The 20469-nt window shown below is 42.6% G+C and overlaps 1 protein-coding gene across 3 annotated transcripts in view; it reads right to left on the bottom strand.

Moving 5' to 3' along the window:
• Positions 1 to 20469, bottom strand: part of NSUN7 (NOP2/Sun RNA methyltransferase family member 7) — a 1148229-nt gene that overhangs the window by 938998 nt on the left and 188762 nt on the right. Inside the window, exon 1 of one of the 3 annotated variants that reach the window (XM_069201945.1) lies at positions 5133 to 5269. The exons of the other annotated variants lie outside the window; for them this stretch is intronic. The gene's annotated coding sequence lies outside the window, so the exon portion shown is untranslated. Of the gene's footprint in view, positions 1 to 5132; positions 5270 to 20469 lie in introns of those variants that run through there. 3 annotated transcript variants of the gene reach the window in all.

Raw genomic sequence — 20469 nt, forward strand, 5'->3', positions numbered from 1 at the left:
ACTCCTGCCTGAAATGCACTCAATTTAACTATGTCCACCAGATGTACCTGACTTTGGTGTGTCTTCATCATGTTTTCCAGGGTGTCTCTCCGAGATGCCCCTGCCTCCAAGCCAACTTCTATCATATGGTCTAGGACTGTCCGGCGATTGCCCTTTTCTGAGGGGAAGTTGTTCAGACCCTATCTGAGGTTAAAGACTGCCTATTGCAGTGTGGTCTGCTTCATGGCTGCTGGGACTGACCACCCGGATGCGTAGGAATAGGTATGTTGTTAGGTTCATTGACTGGGGATTCGTTCTCCCAAAGTGTTGCATAGCCACAGCTTGGAAATCCGCTGTAGTGCTGTTGCTTTCACTCTGGTTGACAGATCTTCTTAAATGGGCAACTGCTGAGACAATGATATTGATGTAATTACTGTTAACACAGGTGCCATCTCTGGATGATTGGGATGCCTATATATAGATAAACCGTAGGACAAAATGGACAAGTGAACTCTCTTAGGAGCTGGGGTTTTCTTTTGTAAGCGGACATTTGGCTTTTAGGGATAGGTAAGGCAGTCATCTCTGCGTATTTCCACCCTCCCTAGACTTAAGGTCCCCTAACCTCACTGCCCTCACATACATTTCCGATTGTACTAAGAAAGGGATATTTTTATCTTTCATACCTCCCTCTGTCAGAAAATTGATAACTGATAGTCTGTCTGGTTGTCTTCTCCCCCACCACCGCCTGATACCTACCATACAACTGCATCTACACTGGGTGCATGACAGGGTACTCTCTCCTATAAAGACATTTCCTACTCTTTTTTTCTCTTTGGTTAACACTGTTATATTACAGCTTCTTACTGGGGCTGCTGTCTCTCCTAGGCACTGTTCAGATATTTGTTTTCCCTTACCCCATTGCCCTTGTCAGACCTGGAGACTGAAAGTGATGCTCATTAGTTACAGGTGATGTCATGGTGAGTACAGTCTATCTCTGTCCATCACGAATAGCGTGTATTTATTGTTACGTAATGTATACTTAGAGATGGATACTTAACACTATAACAACATGTAAATTGTTCTGATTATGTGACCATGTTTACGTATTGCATTCTTGTGCTGAAAATGATATTTACGTCTGTCATTGGAAAAAAAATCCATAAAGAGCTATTTGGAAATTAAATCTTAGGGCTATACACTAAGTCTACGGGCTTGGACACCCTAGCCCAATAACATGAGGACTGTGTTCAATGCTTTCTATATGAGAAAGGCGGGTCAGGTTAACTGCAGACCTGCACCCTGCCCCTCTTCACAGCAACAGATGTGCACTCTGGCAAACAAAACAGTCCCTCTTCCACGGATGCAGTGGTATCTAGGGTGCACACCTTTCGTACGTAAAATGTCACATTCAAGTATCTGTACTAATAATGACACAATGTGTGTTTAAAACATTTATTGTCATTTTCTAAGAATCAGTACATGTGGTATGACCACGGAACACATGAAACAGATTGCCATGATAAGGGTTATTATGAGAGTGGCACGATGAGTATCTCTTTTATGGTTCACAGCACCAGATTCCCTACTTCCTCCACCCACTCTTATCACTCTCTATACTCTACTCAGAGCATAAAAATAATCTTATATTGCCTACAGAGGATGTGTTACAATTGACACTCTGCATATTTGTTACACAGAGGTTCAGAGATTCAGTCTGCAAGGCAAAGCAAGAAGAAAGAATCTGTAGGTAATCAGAGTCCAGTTGATCTCAATTCTACCTCCATGAGTTCAACCTCAGTCCAGTAAGGACAGCAGCCACTGATCTGGAGTCTGATGTCACTCCGGACAGCTCGAGGCAAAGACCTCTCTATCGAAGTGGTCCAGTTTCAGTGTTGATATAATGAACGACCCCGCCTAATGTAACTGATTGTGGGTGACAAACAGGACAGTAACATGATGGGAAATTTCAGACAGTATTCTATGGATGCATCACCTCTGTGCACATATCACTGCTGGATATTCAACAACACATTGGTCAGACCCATGTCTTCTATGCTACTGATAAACTAACAAGAAAATCTTGTTGTTCAATCTGAATGTGCCCTTGTGTCATGAAAATGTGTAAAACAACTCATTTAAGTCTGACTACAGGAAATACCTAAAATCAGGCCAGTGCTAAGTACTTCGAAAGATGGAGCCTGGTACAGGAATCTACATCAATTGCAGCTATCTAACCATCAGACCTCTCACAATTTGTTAGATCGCTACAAATCTAAGTTCCATTCTAAGCATATCTTAAAACCACTGATCTTTGAGATGTGGGTTTACATATTGCAAGTTACAATTTTTTTTTTTTATTGAATATTTTTTTTAGCAAGTTTATTTAGATTTTTCAAAGGCATGGATATTGATAGTGGTGTGTTTAATAAATCAATCAAGGACAGAACACTGCAGTTCATTCAATAAGTACAACATTTTTCGTAAGTATAATGGAAGAAAAGTGCATTCTCCACGTACATAGCTGTTACTCGGATGTACAACATGTAGCCCTCCCATTTTAACAATAGTGAGAGCATTTAATTCATTATTATGAGGGAAACATTGCATATATTTGGGAACAGTGCAGAATGTTGGACATTACAGGAGGATCTACCTATAATGCCCAAGTTTCCTTTTCATAGGTGACAACCAGGAGCCATGCTCTTTCAAGCATACACACCCTTTCGTGAAAATTAGATGACAGATTTCTCATTGCATAAATGTACCATACCTTTCCCCACAATGCATTAATTGAGGGAGCTATGGGTTGTTTCTACATCTGGACCAGGTCCAGTCTGGCTGCCAAGACGAAATGTGCCTCTCTTTCCATACCCTTTCCAGCAAGTATGCAATCACCCAAACAGTGTTGTGAGTGAAAGATACCACCTGGTCAAGAAAATATAAGCATTTTCTTTATGCAGTGTAAATATGTGGGATTTGGCAGCTTTTTTGCAGATTGCTGTCCATGTTTCCTCAGATATCTCTAATTCTAAATATCCCTCTCAGTTCAATACGTATTTGTGTTTAGATGGTGGTCTGAATTCCTGTATATACTGGTATTGCCAAGTGTAAACTTTATGTTTCATTCTATTGAGGAATATGGATTCAAGGTGTGTTTTGACTCTAGATGCGGAATCCTGAAATGTTTGTTTGCTAACCCAGTGTAATACCTAGGAGAGACAAAGCAGGTCTACTTTTTCTCTGACTGCCACCCTTGATAAAAGATATCCATTTTCAAAGAAGTCACCTAAGAGCGGCAGCTGAACTTGGATCCAGGTGTAGGATCCTGGACCAGTCAAGCTTCAGAAGTGGCATTTTCCTTGCTTTTTTTGCCAATATTCTAGGAGGCGGAATGTAATTTGTAGCAGTGCCTCTGTTTGGGTCTAGACTTCAGAGGAAGACATAGCAGATACTGTAGTGGAACATTCAAAAAGGTTTGTTATTTCGGTTATAATTGGAGTCTAAAGCTGGACAGATTTGGACTGCATAAATGAAAGCATTTGTAGCTGGGAATCGCAGGTTCCCCCTGCTGTGGCACGATATAACATGATTTTTTTAAACTCTTGGTGATCTGTCCTTCCAAACGAAGTTTAATAGATAATTTTGCATCTAGACTATGGTTGTTGTGGGGAATTTAAGAGACATGGTCTTTATCACAAATGTAATGCTATCTGTATTTAACCACCGACTCCATCTTGACCACTGACTCCATTTTGTGCTTAGCTTCAGGTGCCGTCAGATTGGTGGGGCAGGGTTTTTCCACACCGAGCTTGTTTTCCACATAGAACGTGTTTGTGCTTTTTCACAACAGTACCGGGTTACACTGTGCACAAACAGAACATGGGGTATGTGGACGATAGAGGTGATTAGAGAGTCTCAGCCTGTGAATAGTTGCAATGTTTCCATTAAGGAAAAATACTGCTCCTCTGTCTCTGGAATGTGCATTGATGCAGGGCCTGTTCCTTTGCGTGTTTTGTAAGCAGGCCAAGTACAGTCATCATTTGAAGTCAATAACCGATTGGAGAGGTTTATTGCTAGAATTTTCCTCTTGAGTTTGTTTAAGGTATGTAAGGTGGGGAACCGTGGACTGAGGCAGATGGAACTCATTTTGGGGGTGGAAGCACTGCCCAATAAATAAGATCCCATTTGGGAAGTTTCTCCAGTCTCAGCCATCTAGGGTTCCTTGGCTTCATGTTGGCAATGATGATGCTGAATTATATGCCCATGGTGCAGCATTTTATACTTAATTATCTAACTTGGCTGTGCACATACATATATTCACTGCATATATTCATTGCTGATGTGTTGCGCTTTTTATGCCTGTCATTGTTTAACTGTTGTGAATACTTTGGCATTTACACATGTTTTATTGCATTCAAGTTAAATGCTCATGTTCAAATTTTTGTGTGCTTTTATTTGATAGCTAGGAAGTACCTTAATAAATTAATTACTCAAACTGGAAATGCTGCATTCCTTGGCATTGTTTTCCTCTTAGTTTGAAGCAAAGCAGAACAACATATAAAAGGCAAGGTTTGTTTTCTTTTTTTTAAATTAGGAAAAGAATAAAAATATATTTTTTTTTACAATCCATTAATATGATCAAGATTAATGAATACAATCACAGGGATCAATGTTTGCATGCCATATGAAGAATACTAAGAACAAAATTCAGCCAATAAGATTTTTTGTTAATATCAGAGATGAAAAGGAAAAAAATATCCATAGTATCTCTATCAGATTACTGGAAGTGAGAGTCGTAAATCATTCGGTAAGCGGGACGAAATCGTTGTTAGCCTCCTATGTTGCGTTTTGTAATGTATAAGAAGAAATTTCTAGCAGACAAAGGGAAACAAACTCCTGCAACCGTGATTTAACATCATGGGCTTTCCTGTATGTCTTTATACAATTGTCCTAAGTAACTAGCATGGAAACATAATGGCAAGTTGTGATTACATCAACACACATATGAGGGGTGAGAGGAGAGAATTCCCTGTCCAGCTTCCCAATCTACGAACCAATAAACACACAAAGGACAAGAAATCAAAGTGGAGACCCCAAAAACGATCCCACCAGCTAGAGATACAGCATATTTGTTTAGAAAAAACTGCCCTCACCTACTAATAGTGGCATGCTTTGTCATAGGGCTATGCTGACACATTCCCACGCTAGCCAACGTAAGGAATGGAGCAAAAGGGAGACAGCAGGATCATCTCAGTAGGCCTGTTAAGTCCATTTGCAGTATCCAGAGCCGTTATGGCTACTCTGATAAGGGAGATAAAGGGACACAGAGGAATAAATCTGTGATGCATTTGATTTATTAACACCATGACAATGATTGCAAGATGATTACATAGTATTTGAGTGTAAATTTAGGAGTCTGAATTAATCAGGGAAATAGGACGACACAAGCCACGAGTCGAGCCTTTATTCTTCTTTAAGAAGACTACAATATAAATTTCCCTCCTCAAGGATGGTAGGGAGCAGAGGAATTAAATAAATCATGCAAAAGCTTGATCATTGATCATTATTTTGGAAAACACTTTTTGGAATTTGGTAGTATTGAAGTCAGGATTGGCTGCTTTTCCAGCTGCAAGCAGAAGAATAGCTTTCTCTATCTTTGCTTTGTGATTATGTAGCATTTCTCTCTGCTGGTCTGTCATTTGATTTAGGATTACTGCCTGATGATAGCTATAGGTCAGTTCTTGCAAGATCTAAAAAAAAGAGAAGTGTACATTTTATCAGATACTGACAAAATACATGTGTAAGGAAATGGCTCCCTGTTGCAGTTACACCCCACTTTTTGCCTGATACTGATGCTGACTTGACTGAGAAGTGTGCTGGGACCCTGCTAACCAGGCCCCAGCACCAATGTTCTTTCATCTAAAATCTACCATTGTCTCCACAATTGGCACAACCCTGGCACCCAGGTAAGTCCCTTGTAACTGGTACCCCTGGTACCAAGGGCCCTGATGCCAGGGAAGGTCTCTAAGGGCTGTAGCATGTCTTATGCCACCCTATGGACCCCTCACTCAGCACAGACACACTGCTTGCCAGCTTGTGTGTGCTGGTGGGGAGAAAATGACTAAGTCGACATGGCACTCCCCTCAGGGTGCCATGCCAACCTCACCCTACCTGTGGCATAGGTAAGTCACCCCTCTAGCAGGCCTTACAGCCGTAAGGCAGGGTGCACTATACTACAGGTGAGGGCATCGGTGAATGAGCACTATGCCCCTACAGTGTCTAAGCAAAACCTTAGACATTGTAAGTGCAGGGTAGCCATAAGAGTATATGGTCTGGGAGTCTGTCAAAAACGAACTCCACAGCTCCATAATGGCTACACTGAATACTGGGAAGTTTGGTATCAAACTTCTCAGAATAATAAACCCACACTGATGCCAGTGTTGGATTTATTAAAAAATGCACACAGAGGGCATGTTAGAGAGCCCCCTGTATTTTACCCAATTGTTCAGTGCAGGACTGGCTGGTCTGTGCCAGCCTGCTGCTGAGAGACAAGTTTCTGACCCCATGTGGTGAGGGCCTTTGTGCTCTCTGAGGACAGAAACAAAAGCCTGCTCGGTGGAGGTGCTTCACACCTCCCCACTGCAGGAACTGTAACACCTAGCAGTGAGCCTCAAAGGCTCAGGCTTTGTGTTACAATGCCCCAGGGCACTCCAGCTAGTGGAGATGCCCGCCCCCTGGACACAGCCCCCACTTTTGGCAGCAAGTCGAGGAGAGATAATGAGAAAAACAAGGAGGAGTCACTGGCCAGTAAGGACAGCCCCTAAGGTGCCCTGAGCTGAGGTGACTCTGATTTTTAGAAATCCTCCATCTTGCAGATGGAGGATTCCCCCAATGGGATTAGGGATGTGCCCCCCCTCCCCTCAGGGAGGAGGCACAAAGAGGGTGTAGCCACCCTCAGGGCTAGTAGCCATTGGCTACTAACCCCCCAGACCTAATCACACCCCTAAATTGAGTATTTAGGGGCCCCCAGAATCTAGGAAAACAGATTCCTGCAACCTAAGAAGAAGAAGGACTGCTGAGCTGAAAAACCCTGCAGAGAAGACGAAGACACCAACTGCTTTGGCCCCAGCTCTACAGGCCTGTCTCCCCACTTCTAAAGACACTGCTCCAGCGACGCGTTCTACAGGGTCCAGCGACCTCTGAAGCCTCAGAGGACTACCCTGCATCTAGAAGGACCAAGAACTCCTGAGGACAGCGGCTCTATTCCACAAAGACTGCAACTTTGCAACAAAGAAGCAACTTTGAAACAACACACGTTTCCCGCCGGAAGCGTGAGACTTTGCACTCTGCACCCGACGCCCCCGGCTCGACTTGTGGAGAACAAACACCACAGAGAGGACTCCCCGGCGACTACGAGACCGTGAGTAGCCAGAGTTGACCCCCCTGAGCCCCCACAGCAACGCCTGCAGAGGGAATCCAGAGGCTCCCCCTGACCGCGACTGCCTGCTTCAAAGACCCGACGCCTGGTAAAGACACTGCACCCGCAGCCCCCAGGACCTGAAGTTCTGACCTCCAGTGCAGGAGCAACCCCCAGGTGGCCCTCTCCCTTGCCCAGGTGGTGGCTACCCTGAGGAGCCCCCCCCCCCCCCTTGCCTGCATCGCTGAAGAGACCCCTTGGTCTCCCATTGAAACCTATTGCGAACCCAACGCTTGTTTGCACACTGCACCCGGCCGCCCCCGTGCCGCTCAGGGTGTACTTTTTGTGCTGACTTGTGTCCCTCCCGGTGCCCTACAAAACCCCCCTAGTCTGTCCTCCGAAGACGCGGGGACTTACGTGCTGGCAGACTGGAACCGGGGCACCCCTTCTCCATTGAAGCCTATGCGTTTTGGGCACCACTTTGACCTCTGCACCTGACCGGCCCTGAGCTGCTGGTGTGGTAACTTTGGGGATGCCCTGAAACCCCAACGGTGGGCTACCTTGGACCCAACTTTGAACCCCGTAGGTGGTTTACTTACCTGCAAAACTAACAAACACTTACTTCCCCCAGGAACTGTTGAAAATTGCACTATCTAGTTTTAAAATAGCTATATGCCATTTGTGTGAAAACTGTATATGCTATTTTGCTAATTCAAAGTTCCTAAAGTTCCTAAGTGAAGTACCTTTCATTTAAAGTACTGTTTGTAAATCTTGAACCTGTGGTTCTTAAAATAAACTAAGAAAATATATTTTTCTATACAAAAACCTATTGGCCTGGAATTGCCTCTGAGTGTGTGTTCCTCATTTATTGCCTGTGTGTGTACAACAAATGCTTAACACTACCCTCTGATAAGCCTACTGCTCGACCACACTACCACAAAATAAAGCATTAGAATTATCTCTTTTTGCCACTATCTTACCGCTAAGGGGAACCCTTGGACTCTGTGCATGCTATTTCTTACTTTGAAATAGTACATACAGAGCCAACTTCCTACAACATGTTACAGTCTTGCCTGAGCAATCCTTATGTATTGAGCTCCTGCTATTACAGCTCCTTTTCTGAAAGGCTAATAAACAACAAATGTCCTCATTATTTTGCCATAACTTAAGGTCTGACCTCAAACAAAAGCTTTAAGGGTATCCTATTTCATGGTAAGACCAGCTGAAACAATAATAATTCTAATGAATTATTTCAGGTAGCTGGCTAAAAAACTGAAATAGGCAGCAAAATTACACTGAGGAGAAATGTCACTCAAAAAAGAACTAGACTTAATAGAGAGTTGTTGACTGAAACAATCCTGGGAATAGTTTAAACATCCAGGGCAGAAATAGTGGCATAGCTTGCAAAAGACAAGTCTGACCCAGACTTCCTCATGCAAAGATGAGTGAATTCTATTGCGGCTGTGAAATTAAAATCTGGTTGTATGAATAAATTAAAATCCCCACAAAGGAGGACAGGGTGATGCCATTGGCTCAACCCGGGGAGAAGGAAGTTAAATAGTGAGGGATCAACTGCATTGGATGTATAGATTACATTTATAGTAAGTTGTAGACTGCCCCTATCTGTGGGTACTAGCCATCAGCCTAATTTGTAAATTTTGACACTGTACATTACCCAATCTTTCCTCTGGGCAAGTAATGCAACCCCCAACACTAGTACATCGATACCGGCTACTGCAAGTGTCCTATAACCAAGAAAGCTCAGTTTGTAGAACTCCTTTATAGTTAGATATGCCTCCTTCAAGAAGAAAAGATGAGGATTTAGTGTGTTCAAGTCCCTTCTGATATATGCTTAATGGCAGATGTGCACATCCTGGTTACCAGACAGTAAAGTGCTACCCATTAAGTAACCTCCTACTCATGCGTAGGACATGGTTAATTACGACAATTGAGAATTTTTTCTGTTTCATTTTTCTGCTAGGAAGACTATTGGAAGAGACTGCTCCAAAAAGAAACACTGATTTAGTGACCTTGCCACTTCTCACCCATGCCACAACAAACCCTCTTCCTGAACTTCTTAGCCTCCTCCACCTACATACTCCCTTTCCCATGCCTGACCCGATTCCCTGAGGGAAAAGTGAACTTAGGCAGCCCAGTGTGGGACTAGGTCCAGGCAGTATCTTTCATTCTGCTCGGGAAATTCAAGGAGTTTGGCAATTCTATTACTCTTTTAAAGCAGAATTCCAGCCAAATTCCCCCAATCGCCTCATGGCAGAGTTTTTTTTTTCCATTCGACCAATGCAATGACAACTTGAGGTCCCATTAAGTGAGGTGGCAACAGCAAGTGAGATCTGGCATCTTCTAGCACAATTTCCAGTTGCTAGAAAGCCTTCCAGTGCGATTCTCCAATGCAAGAATTTGCTGTCAGAGGGCTACTTCTTAAGTACAAGAAGCAGCAAAATCAACTCTAAATAGGTTTTTGGAGTAGGTATTCTACCAGAACAGACAGTTCAGGTAGATTTCTTAGTACGAAATGCATCTTTTTTTTTTACATGTTTTTTCAACAGAAAGAAAGTGCTACAGAGATTTCAACTTCCTCTTCCTATCTAAAAGGCTCCCCCCCCACTGCTTTGTTCATCCCTTCATCACTTTTCATTTCAATTTGGAGGGGGAAGGATCACTCTCTTCTCTGTCTGCAATCCCTCCTTCATATACCATTGTATTTTAAGGATTTTTTGGTGAGAAATCAAGTAAGTTAAAGAACCTTTGGACATGTTTATGGTTTGATAGAGGGCATTCACCATTATTTTTTTCCTATTTTTTTTCCTATTTTTTTTTAATTTGATTTTGTGTGACCTGAAGTTGCATTGAAGCTTATTTAGCATTCACATTTTGTGTGTTTTTCTAATGCAAAACGTTTACAGCTGTTTGGGAGAATCGTTGGCATGTTTCTAAAGTACTTCTTCTCAATTTTTTGTGTGAATTTTGTACTACTTTGCTCATTTGATTATCTAGGGGCTAGTCTGTCCACAGGCCACTGCCAGCCAACACTAGGCATTGGGTGTATGTTAAAAAATGTGTTCTGTGCTATATGTGTTTTTTTAAAAACATCTATTTATTTATGGATGTCTTTGGATCAAATGCAAAATATTTTTTTTTATATTTTACGTTTTTCTGCCAAGTGTTAAAATGTATTTTGGTGTGGTAATTTTTGATTCCTTGAAATGTTAGTGGTTGAGGATTTTTAAAGTTGACTTAATTTTCGATTTTGGCATTGCCGAATTAATGGTAGTGTTTTCTTCTTTGTCTACTATGCCTCCTTTCTTTGCTGGCTATTTCTGTGCCAGTGTGTACGCATATTTGCCAGAGGCCACCATTTTGACTTTGTTCTATGTCTCTTTTTTTCCTCGATGCCATGCGGCCAGCAGACATTTTGTGCAGTCAGACGGCTTTTGCCATAGGCCTGTATGTGTTCTTTGTTACCTGTGTCTACGGCCTTGGTGGCCACATGGCAAGGCAGCCATTTTGTTTAGCCAGCGTGCTTTGCTTTTGCCATATGCCTGCATGTGTTCTTTGTCGTACATGTCTTCACCCTTGGTGGCCATGTGGCAGGGAGGCCATTTTTTGTGTACCCAATGTGCTTTGCTTTTGCCATAGGACTGTATTTGTTGTTGTTTGTTGTCCATGCCTTCTTGCTTGCTTTTGTGAACATGTTGCTGGAGGACATTATGTGAAGCCAGTGTGTAAATCCTTTTCTTTCACTTTTCAAAGCCATTTTCTAGGGACACTGATAGAAGGCGATTATGCACTTTATTCTTTTTTTCCTGATATGAGTTTGATGTGCTTGAGGATGACTGTACTAGTATAATTTTTGTATACATTTATTTTCCACTGTGCCTCCTTCCCTCAGATAGGATTTCTCATAGTCCCTAGGGAGACACCAGCAACTTTTTATTTTTCAATACTTTTGATTTTTCCCCACACCCTGCCATAGGTGTCTCATAGGCCAGAGGAGCACACCAGCAATACTTTTGTAATAATTAATCCATTTTCCCCTGAACCACCTGCCTGCCATAGTGGTCTCATAGGCCATAGGTGCATACCAGTAACAACCTTTTTAAGGATTACTCAATTGTCCCACTGCACCTTCTGCCTGCCCATATCTGTCTCATGGGTGTACACCAGCAATAGGTTTTTAAGGATTATTCCATTTTCCCCTGCACAACTGCCTGCCATAGTAGGTGCCTCACAGGCACAATCCAGCAATATTGTTTTAAATTATTATTCCATTTCCCAAGCACCTCCTGCTTGCCATAGTAGGTGTCTCATAGATGCACAGCAGCAATATTTTTTACGGATTATTCATGTTCCCCTGCACCCCTTGACTGCTATAGGTGTCTCATAGGCACACACCAGCAATAATTTTTAAAGGGTTGTGCCATTTTTCCCTGCAGCCCTGCCTACCATAGGTGTCTCATAGGAACACACTAGCAATAATTATTTAAAGGTTTATTCCATTTTCTCCGGCACCCCCTGCCTGCATAGATTTCTCATATGCCATAAGTGCACCACACACCAGTAATAATTTTATAAATATATATTACATTTACTCCTGTACGCCCTGCCTGCCGCAGGTGTCACACAGGCCTTAGAGACACATAAAGTAACCTTTCTAATTTCCTAAATTACGTTTATACATGGTATGGAATTGATACACTATTATTGTTTGTGATATCCTCACTGAAATGTATTGTCTGTAGATTCAAACTGCACATGCCACGTTTCACTGAACTGTTTTACTGTTTGCTTGCTTTTAGGTGCACAGGAGACCTCAGTACTGCCAGGCTGAAGGCCAGCAGTGACACAACTTGAGTACTCTTCTGGTTTCGCATGCGACACTAAGTGGCAACTGCAAGGGTTAAGAAATAACTTGAAGATGGCCCTAAAGAAGGATGTTCCTGCCAAGCAAGTGGCCAGTGAGGAGGAGAAGAAGATTGCCACTACTGACATGCTGCTCTCTACCTTTTTCAGGAAACGTAATGTACCTAAAGCACCCTCCTCTGCGCAGCAAAAAGCTGGAAGCAGCACTCTGGCATCAAAAGCACCACCCCAACCTAAGCCCATGTCTCTTTGCAACGCAGCCACTGGAGTCATTGTGACAAACAGTGAGTCTGAACTGGATCTTCCTCAGCAACAAAGTGCCCACTTATCACAGGAAAGTGGACAAGCAGGAGCCTCAGACAGGAACAGTTCTTCCTGAAATAGGAGTAGAATACGAGGGTAAGCTTCCAGCTGAGCTGAAAAAGAAAAGGTACTCCATCATCTTCTCTCTCCTAGCTCCCCTTTTGATGACCTGGACATGGATTGGACCCCGGCAGAGTCTGAGACCTGCCCTGAGAGATAAGGGAAAATACATTTCCTTAAAGCCTTAGAATTAAGGAAAGTGACAGTGATGCAGATGAGCCAGTGATTGTCAGACTCAATGGTGGTTCAGAGGACAAGGAGGACACCTACTATTCAACCTGCTCAGAGCGATGTGTTTCCACCACTACCGGCTTCCAAATTTGTAAGAAACCCAATAGACCTGCATCCACCTACTCCACAGTGAAAGTATGCCCAACAGAGAGGCATTTGACAAAACCACCTACCCTCCAGTTCTTCAGGCACTTGCAGTGGCACACTAAACAACATCCTCCCGGTTTGTGAAAAGTAGCAAACAGGAGGATAACATTGCAATATGCTTGCTTTGTCATACAACTGACAGTAAAAGTAAGCCAGGTTCACACTCCGGTACTGGTGGCTAAACGTCCCATCTCAAAAACCATTACACAATCCAGGAGAAGGAGCATTTTAGAAAGATAGCTGTTGGTGGTGGTGATGAGAAATGGCAAGCAGCTCAAGTGATGGAAGAACAAGGCGGTCATGAGAAAGAAGAGGATGGCAGCATTACTCAAAGCAGCCCTGTTCACTGTAGAGTGACCGCATCACCCACATCAGAAACCTCCAATGGCACAATACTCTGATGCAGACACCGCCACATACAGTGATTCCAGCAAGATGCACATTGAGTCCTGGCTCTCTGCAAACGTCACCCGTGTCAGTGACACCACAAAAGAAAACAATCCAAGGTACTATTACAGGCATTTTTAGGCAGAGAGGCCCTAAGAACGCAACCACCCAATGGCACCTTTTTAAGACGGGAAGCTGGCTAAAATGGTAGTGCTGGACATCCTCCCTTTTTCTGCCCACAATGAGAGGTTCCTAGCCTGACCTATTTTGCCAGAATTGCTGTTACAGCACTCCATCATGATGTGCTGCAATTGGTTGGCCAAGCCATGCAGCAGAGTGCTGTTCAGACTATCCACCTGACGAACGACATGTGAACCAGCTGTCAAGCAACTAATTACATATATATTACTGCACAATGGATCTCTTTTGTGCGGGTTAGGCAACAGCTATCTACAGGTCTCAGCACTAAAGAAAGTTTTAATGGCATTTGGTGGCATGTAACAGTACTGATAATCGCCATGGAGAAATCCAATGCAGCTGTCAACATTTTGTAACAGTTTAACAGCAAGGTGTTTCAATGGCTTTGACCGAGAGGTCTCAGAATTGGATTTGCTGCCACAGACAATGGTTGTAATATAGTCACAGCCATGGCAGATGGTGGGTATTTCAGGTTCCTGCGTTTGGTGCATTGCCTCAACCTGATTGTCCAAGACTTTCTCAAAAAAGAAGACCTAGTCAACAACATACTAGACACCTGCTTAAGACTATGCACAAATTGTAGTCATTTTTTTAAAGCCCAGAAGCAGTTGAGAATCATTCAGCATGCTAATAGAGTACCAGTTAAAGCCCTCATAGAGGCGGTGCCAATATGCTGGAACTCGACCTACAACACGCTGCAACGTCTTTTGAGCAGTACAGATTGCCAGCCGACTATATCCTTCAAAGAGGAGGGGATGTAACTGGGAAAAGAATGACAATGAAGGTGGACAAATGGGGGCTATTCAAGTGCCTGACACAAATGCTACTTCCTTTTGCGATTTTCACAAGAGAAGTTAGCAAGGAGGAGAGACGATGAGCCAAGCAAGACCAGCTGAAAACGTTGGAACTGAGGTTCACCGTTTTGAAAGAAGAAGTGTGAGCATATGAGTTGGTTCAGAGCTTGCTCCTTTGCTTGGTTTTTAATCAAAGGCTGCAAAGAGCTTGTGTCCTCCAAAGAGTACATATATGCCACAATACTTGATTCACGGTACAAAAAATATATTTACCAGTTTCATTCTTTTTTCAGAATTCGATGTTAAAGGGCTTATGTCAACTGCAAAGGCAACAAAGGTTGAGTATTCAGAAGATGGTCCAGGACCCAAAGGAGGTCTTCCTGGATCAAAACCCTTTGGTCTATTGTTTCTTTTGAGTGTATGTTCAATGCAGCTGGCACACTTTTAACACTGAGAGATTAACCATAATTAGAGAGATTGATCATGATTAAAATTAGCAAACAGTTCGTACCACAAAATTACTCTGGTCCTGAAACATCACAGGAGGAGCCTTGACCATGATTAAAATGAGCAAACAATTCATACCACAAGATTACTCTGTTTCCGAAACAGCACAGGAGGAGCATGAGGGCAACTGGCCAGACTCAGTGTGCTAGCTGATGAACATCTGGGCGAACCCGCTGAGTTTGAGAACAATCTCTACCTCCCTGACTATGTACCCCAAAACAGAAGTTGCATATATATCAACTGCTTTGAAATATATATAAATGGAAAAAAAAAAATATTTGGTGTCTGGCTTATACTGTGCCATTTAGTCACATGTATGGTGTGGACGAGTGTGCACACAAGACGCTTCCATTCACTTGAAGATAATGCCTCTCATCCCTATGCTTTAATTCTCTAGCTGGGCTTCTAGTAAAGATCATCATTAGTTATGCAAGACAGCTGTGCATTTCTTCCATGGGAGAAGAGAAACAATAGACAAATATGCACCATGCTTGGCACAGGTAACTATTGCACCACTGAGTGATGTATTAAGTGACTGATGATTCATGAGGTGGCTGGGAGTGTGTTGTAACTATTTTTTAAACAAAATTTGTAATGTTTGAGGCCCGGGAGATTATTCTGCCTAATTACTTGCTTTGCTTTCACATTTCACTGTAAATACTTGCATGTTCTTTTATGTATTTTTTTCCTGGTTGTTCCGGGACTAATCAGTTTAAGCTACCAAAACTACACAAAATGCTCAGATTTTTTTTACTTTCCTTGTTCATCAACACTACAGGTCTATCTAATTCAGGTCAGACTGGGCGAGACTAACGACCAGAAGAGGGAAGATTGGAACAATGCCTATCTACTTAAATTTGAAACAATATTATTAAAAGACTATGAGGCTTCCTCCTGTGGACTAGACAGAATTGTGTTGATTAGGAATATGCAGAGTAGAGGCTGCAATGGCAAACTAATAAAATGGTGTTGTTTAGGGGGGCTGACACTGGACACGTCACATGATAGACATACACACTTAAATGGTATTCACATCTGTGGGACTGATCAGCCAGGTACATGCTACTACTTGTCTAAGAATGGTGGTAAGAGGTTGTTCTTATTTCTCAGGTTTTCACACACGACTGCACCAGCCAGTGCACTGCCCCTCTGAGCCTCATCCAGCATGAAGCTTACCTGTCCATGACTTCACAACACATTTACTTTTTGCATTTCACTGGCCTTCTCTTCTTCTCCACAAAAGCTCCATAACCCTCCTGCTTGGACCAGTTTAGCCCTGCACTCAAGATAGACATGCCGAGAAGAAGCATGCAGATACACCGTCCATGTTGGTATTTTGTATGCAGTGTAATTTTTCTTTTCTAAACAATAACAAATTTTAGAATTGTGTGGCTCCTCTCTATTTTGTATTTTTCAACCATAGATAACATAACAATTAGATACCTTGGTACTCTGGGGCTGAAGGACTGTTTGGATTTGGGGCCATATGTACAGAGTTTAGAGATTGTGATGTCCTATTTGCAATTCTTACCAAATCACAGCTAGTAAATCTCAATTCTCAATGTACTAAAACATACAAGTGTTAAATAGGTATTCCTAATGGGTTGTAAACCTACTTCACAAGTATTAAAGATGTAGGTCGCAATTTGCAGCCCATTAAGGATTGCAGCTATCACAGGCATGGTGGCCTGCTGCGGTCAGCAGACCACCATGTCTGTGATTGTTTCATAATAAAGCAATGTTTTTTTGTTTTTTTAATGCAGCAGGTTTTACTTAAAGGAAAAGAGAATGTGTTTCAAAAAACATAAATTGAAACGTTTGATTCATTTTTTTTTAAGGGCAGGCAGTGGTCCCTTGCAATATTTGTTTCAAAATTCACAAATAGGACGGAGTCGCTTGGGGATACCTTCCCATTTGGAAATGGGTACTGCCACTTTTGAGGTGTGAGTAAAAAATGAATGTTTCACAACTGTAATTTTGACGCAAAATATTCATACGTAACACTGCAATTTAGTATTTGGAAGGGACACCTTAAACACACCCCTTTGAAGTACCAAATCGATAAACACAAATTGTAATTCGGTAACATGTTACTGAATCATAATTTGTGCTCTGTATATATGAAAAATAATTTCTGCAGTCAAGAACTGCCCGATTCAGCGAATCAGGCCTTTTCCGACTACAAAAATCTTTTTGTACATATGCCCATTAGAAACAGAACTGTCTTCTTCCTTCAACAACAGATGTGATGATGATATGCTGTTCAACAACTTGATGAATGTTGTATTTGTTTTTGTCTCACCTTTTCCCAAATCCCCATTTTCCACCCATTCATAAAATCCCTCACAGTCTTCCCCCAGGTTGTAAGATCTATTAAGTTGGGGCTTCATAACTGCAAACCTAAATGAATCACACACTTGGCTGGGTGGATGTGGTTAAAGTGACACCAATCGTAATAGGAACTTCTTTACTAAACAGCCCACGCCAGCCTTTCCACTCACCATGCAAGAAATTGACATCTCCATAGTGCAGAATATTGACACACTGTATGCACTATGGTCTGATTCACAAAGGCAAAGTTACACTTTTGGTGTAAGTTTACTCTTGCAATGTAACTGTACTACCAGTACCTTATGAGAAGCAATTAACTTTAAAAGTAGCAACTAAATAGTACCTCCTTTCAAAATTACTTAGTACTCGCAAATGTATTACTCGTGAAGTTACTGATGGAAAAGTTACTATTTGTAAATGTACACTGTAAGCGTAAAATAACACCAAAAGTGTCACTTTACCATTGTGTATCATTCTGTGTGTTGCTTACAAAATCCATGTAACCTGGAGGCGTAAATGTATCCTATGTCCCGATTTGAGGTTTCTGTAAATGTAATTTACATTTTTGAAAAAATTACATAGGAGCTCCCCAGATTGCTTGCTAGTTGTTGTTTGTTTGACATTTCTGTCATGGTGATCCCAGTATTGGAATATCCACTAAAAAATTTATTTCAGTCTACTTGCCTGTGATGGATAATCCTCTTGAATAATTCTATAGTTGGAGGATACCCCACAAGCATCTTTTGGAACAGGTAGAACATTGTTTTTGTGATGTCTCACCGGTTAGCGCTACCAACAGCATTAAGAAGGCCCTTAGGGAAACTCTGCAATAAGGTTTGTGAAGGTTAAGAGAGGTAGCAGACATTGCTTAATCTATTTATGTAAAAACTAGTTAAGAACTTAGTACTGAAGTTGTTCTTGGAAGAAGAGATTAGGATTTTTGTGTATGTTGTTGGCACTTGGCAGACCCCATTAATGGTCAATAGTTACAGAGGGTAGAACTAGTATACAAGTGTCATTGATATATGGCTGGGTGCTGCAATGAAGTCAAACATATATACTATAGTCAGTTTTCCGTTCCCACTGTGGTAGAGGAGTATACTGGACTTCAGGAAGAGGTTAGTATAACCTACTGAAGAACAAATATATGGCAAGGAACTTCAGGTAGGGAAAGGTTAGGGGGAAGTGGATGCATAGCATAATGTGCGACAATCTCAGAGGACAGCTTTATGTGTCACTCTTGTCATTAACTCACAATGGTACAATTAGCAATGCAAAGACAGATACTAAAGATAAATGCCCCCTTATCTTTGACATGGAAAACCCACCGTCTCTACTTACAACAGACACACCCCTCCTGCAAACGCCCCAAAATTTCCCTTTTCGAAACTCCCCTTCTCATCCTCTTAACCCACAACAAGCCTACCCTCTACCATAAAAAAAATAAAAAAATAAAAATCTCTTTTTTAAACTTCCCTTTCCACCCTCTCCACCCACAGCAGGCCTCGCCTTCCCCAAGCAAATCCCCAAAAGTATTCTTTCCCTAATTCCCCTTACCACCCTCTCCACTCACAACAGGCCGTCTCGCCAAAAAACATGTCCAATAAAAGAGGTCTTTGAGGGTATCCAGGTCCTTTCAGACATCTGCACCTCCTGGAGTGTGGGGCAGACAGGGAAGGAGCCTTCATGTTCCGGCCTTAGGTGGCAGTGGACCTTGGCTGCAGGTGGCAGCGGTGGCATTGCTGGGTTGAATGGAGGCGACCCTGGCTAGCGGCCCAAAGAAGGAGATGCCAATTCCTCTTCCTCCTTCTTTAAGGCCACCAAGCAGAGGTATTCCATTGCCACGGCCTTCAACGTTGGTGCCTATCGAATGCTGGGATGGTTGGCCTGCTCCAACAACGGGAGTAGCTATATGATCAAGAAAGGGAAAAAAAACACAAATTGTGATGCTCAGTGCAAACACTTGTTTCTATTGTCTATAGCGGCACAGTAGCATAATACTGCTGATCCCCTAGGGCCATTGTAATTTTTTATTGTGATTAGTCACGGGGACAAGTTTTTCTTGCATACGCATCACATAATAATGCAACAGCACTGACTGCAAGGAATGAACACAGCCAGACCACCAACATAATCAAAAAGTGATTTCAGTCACAGGATTTCATAGGGTGAAACTGAACAGACACTTTGGGGTTGATTACGAGTTTGGCGATCCCGTGACATCCATGTTGGCGGTCTGACCACCAACAGTCTGGTGGCGCGGCCCACAATATTATGAGATTGGCGGCACAGGAAATAGGAGATCAACAGTGGTCTGCTGCCACCGCCAGGCAGCACAGACGGCCGCGGACTTCTGGAGCACCAAACAGGCCAGCGAAGAACATGTTACCCCCAGACCTATTACGAGGTTGCACACCACCAATGTGACCGCCGCCGTGCAACCACCACAGAGCACCGGGCTGAAACGAGTAGTATAAAGTGAGACACTCACCTGCACACTGCAATAGAGGTCTGGAGTCGGCATGGAGCCATACTTCAGTGTCATGCTGCCGCTCCCCGAAAGACAACAAAATCAACGCCGTCGACAACAACCGTAAGTACACACACACCTACCTGTATTTTTTTTCAATTTTATTCAAATTGTACTGCTAGCAAACTCATCCTCGGCCAGCACCTACACCTATCATTCATGACATGCACACTCACATACTGCAACAAAGACACCCACACATTCACAACACGCACACTTCAACCACAATGCATGGCAAGAACACACATATACACACAGCTACACAACTCTCGATCAGGGACACCAAAGGCCACACACATATACATACACACACAGCAACAACAAAAGTAATTCACATATAAAAATACATTCCACACACACATACACAACACTGGCCAGGGACTGGCCACACATACAACACACAAATACACATATACATCCATCTGCCATCGCACACACACAACACCAACATTAAACAACACTGCAATCAACAAACACATCACACACACACACACATAGCACAATGCATCAACAATGCCATGCACAATACATAAGGAGACAAACACACCTTGCTACAGGTTGTGTGAGTATCTTGGTACTTGGGTGACTGTTCATGGACTCCTCTTATTCCAGCAGCGTGGTGAAATCAGTGGCTGGGCATGATGTGGCTTAGATCTTCTTTGGACCTAGTGGACTGTCATGCTTGCAGACCCAGTACCTTGAAG

Source organism: Pleurodeles waltl, chromosome 1_2 (genome assembly GCF_031143425.1).
Source record: "Pleurodeles waltl isolate 20211129_DDA chromosome 1_2, aPleWal1.hap1.20221129, whole genome shotgun sequence".
Taxonomy (NCBI): domain Eukaryota; kingdom Metazoa; phylum Chordata; class Amphibia; order Caudata; family Salamandridae; genus Pleurodeles; species Pleurodeles waltl.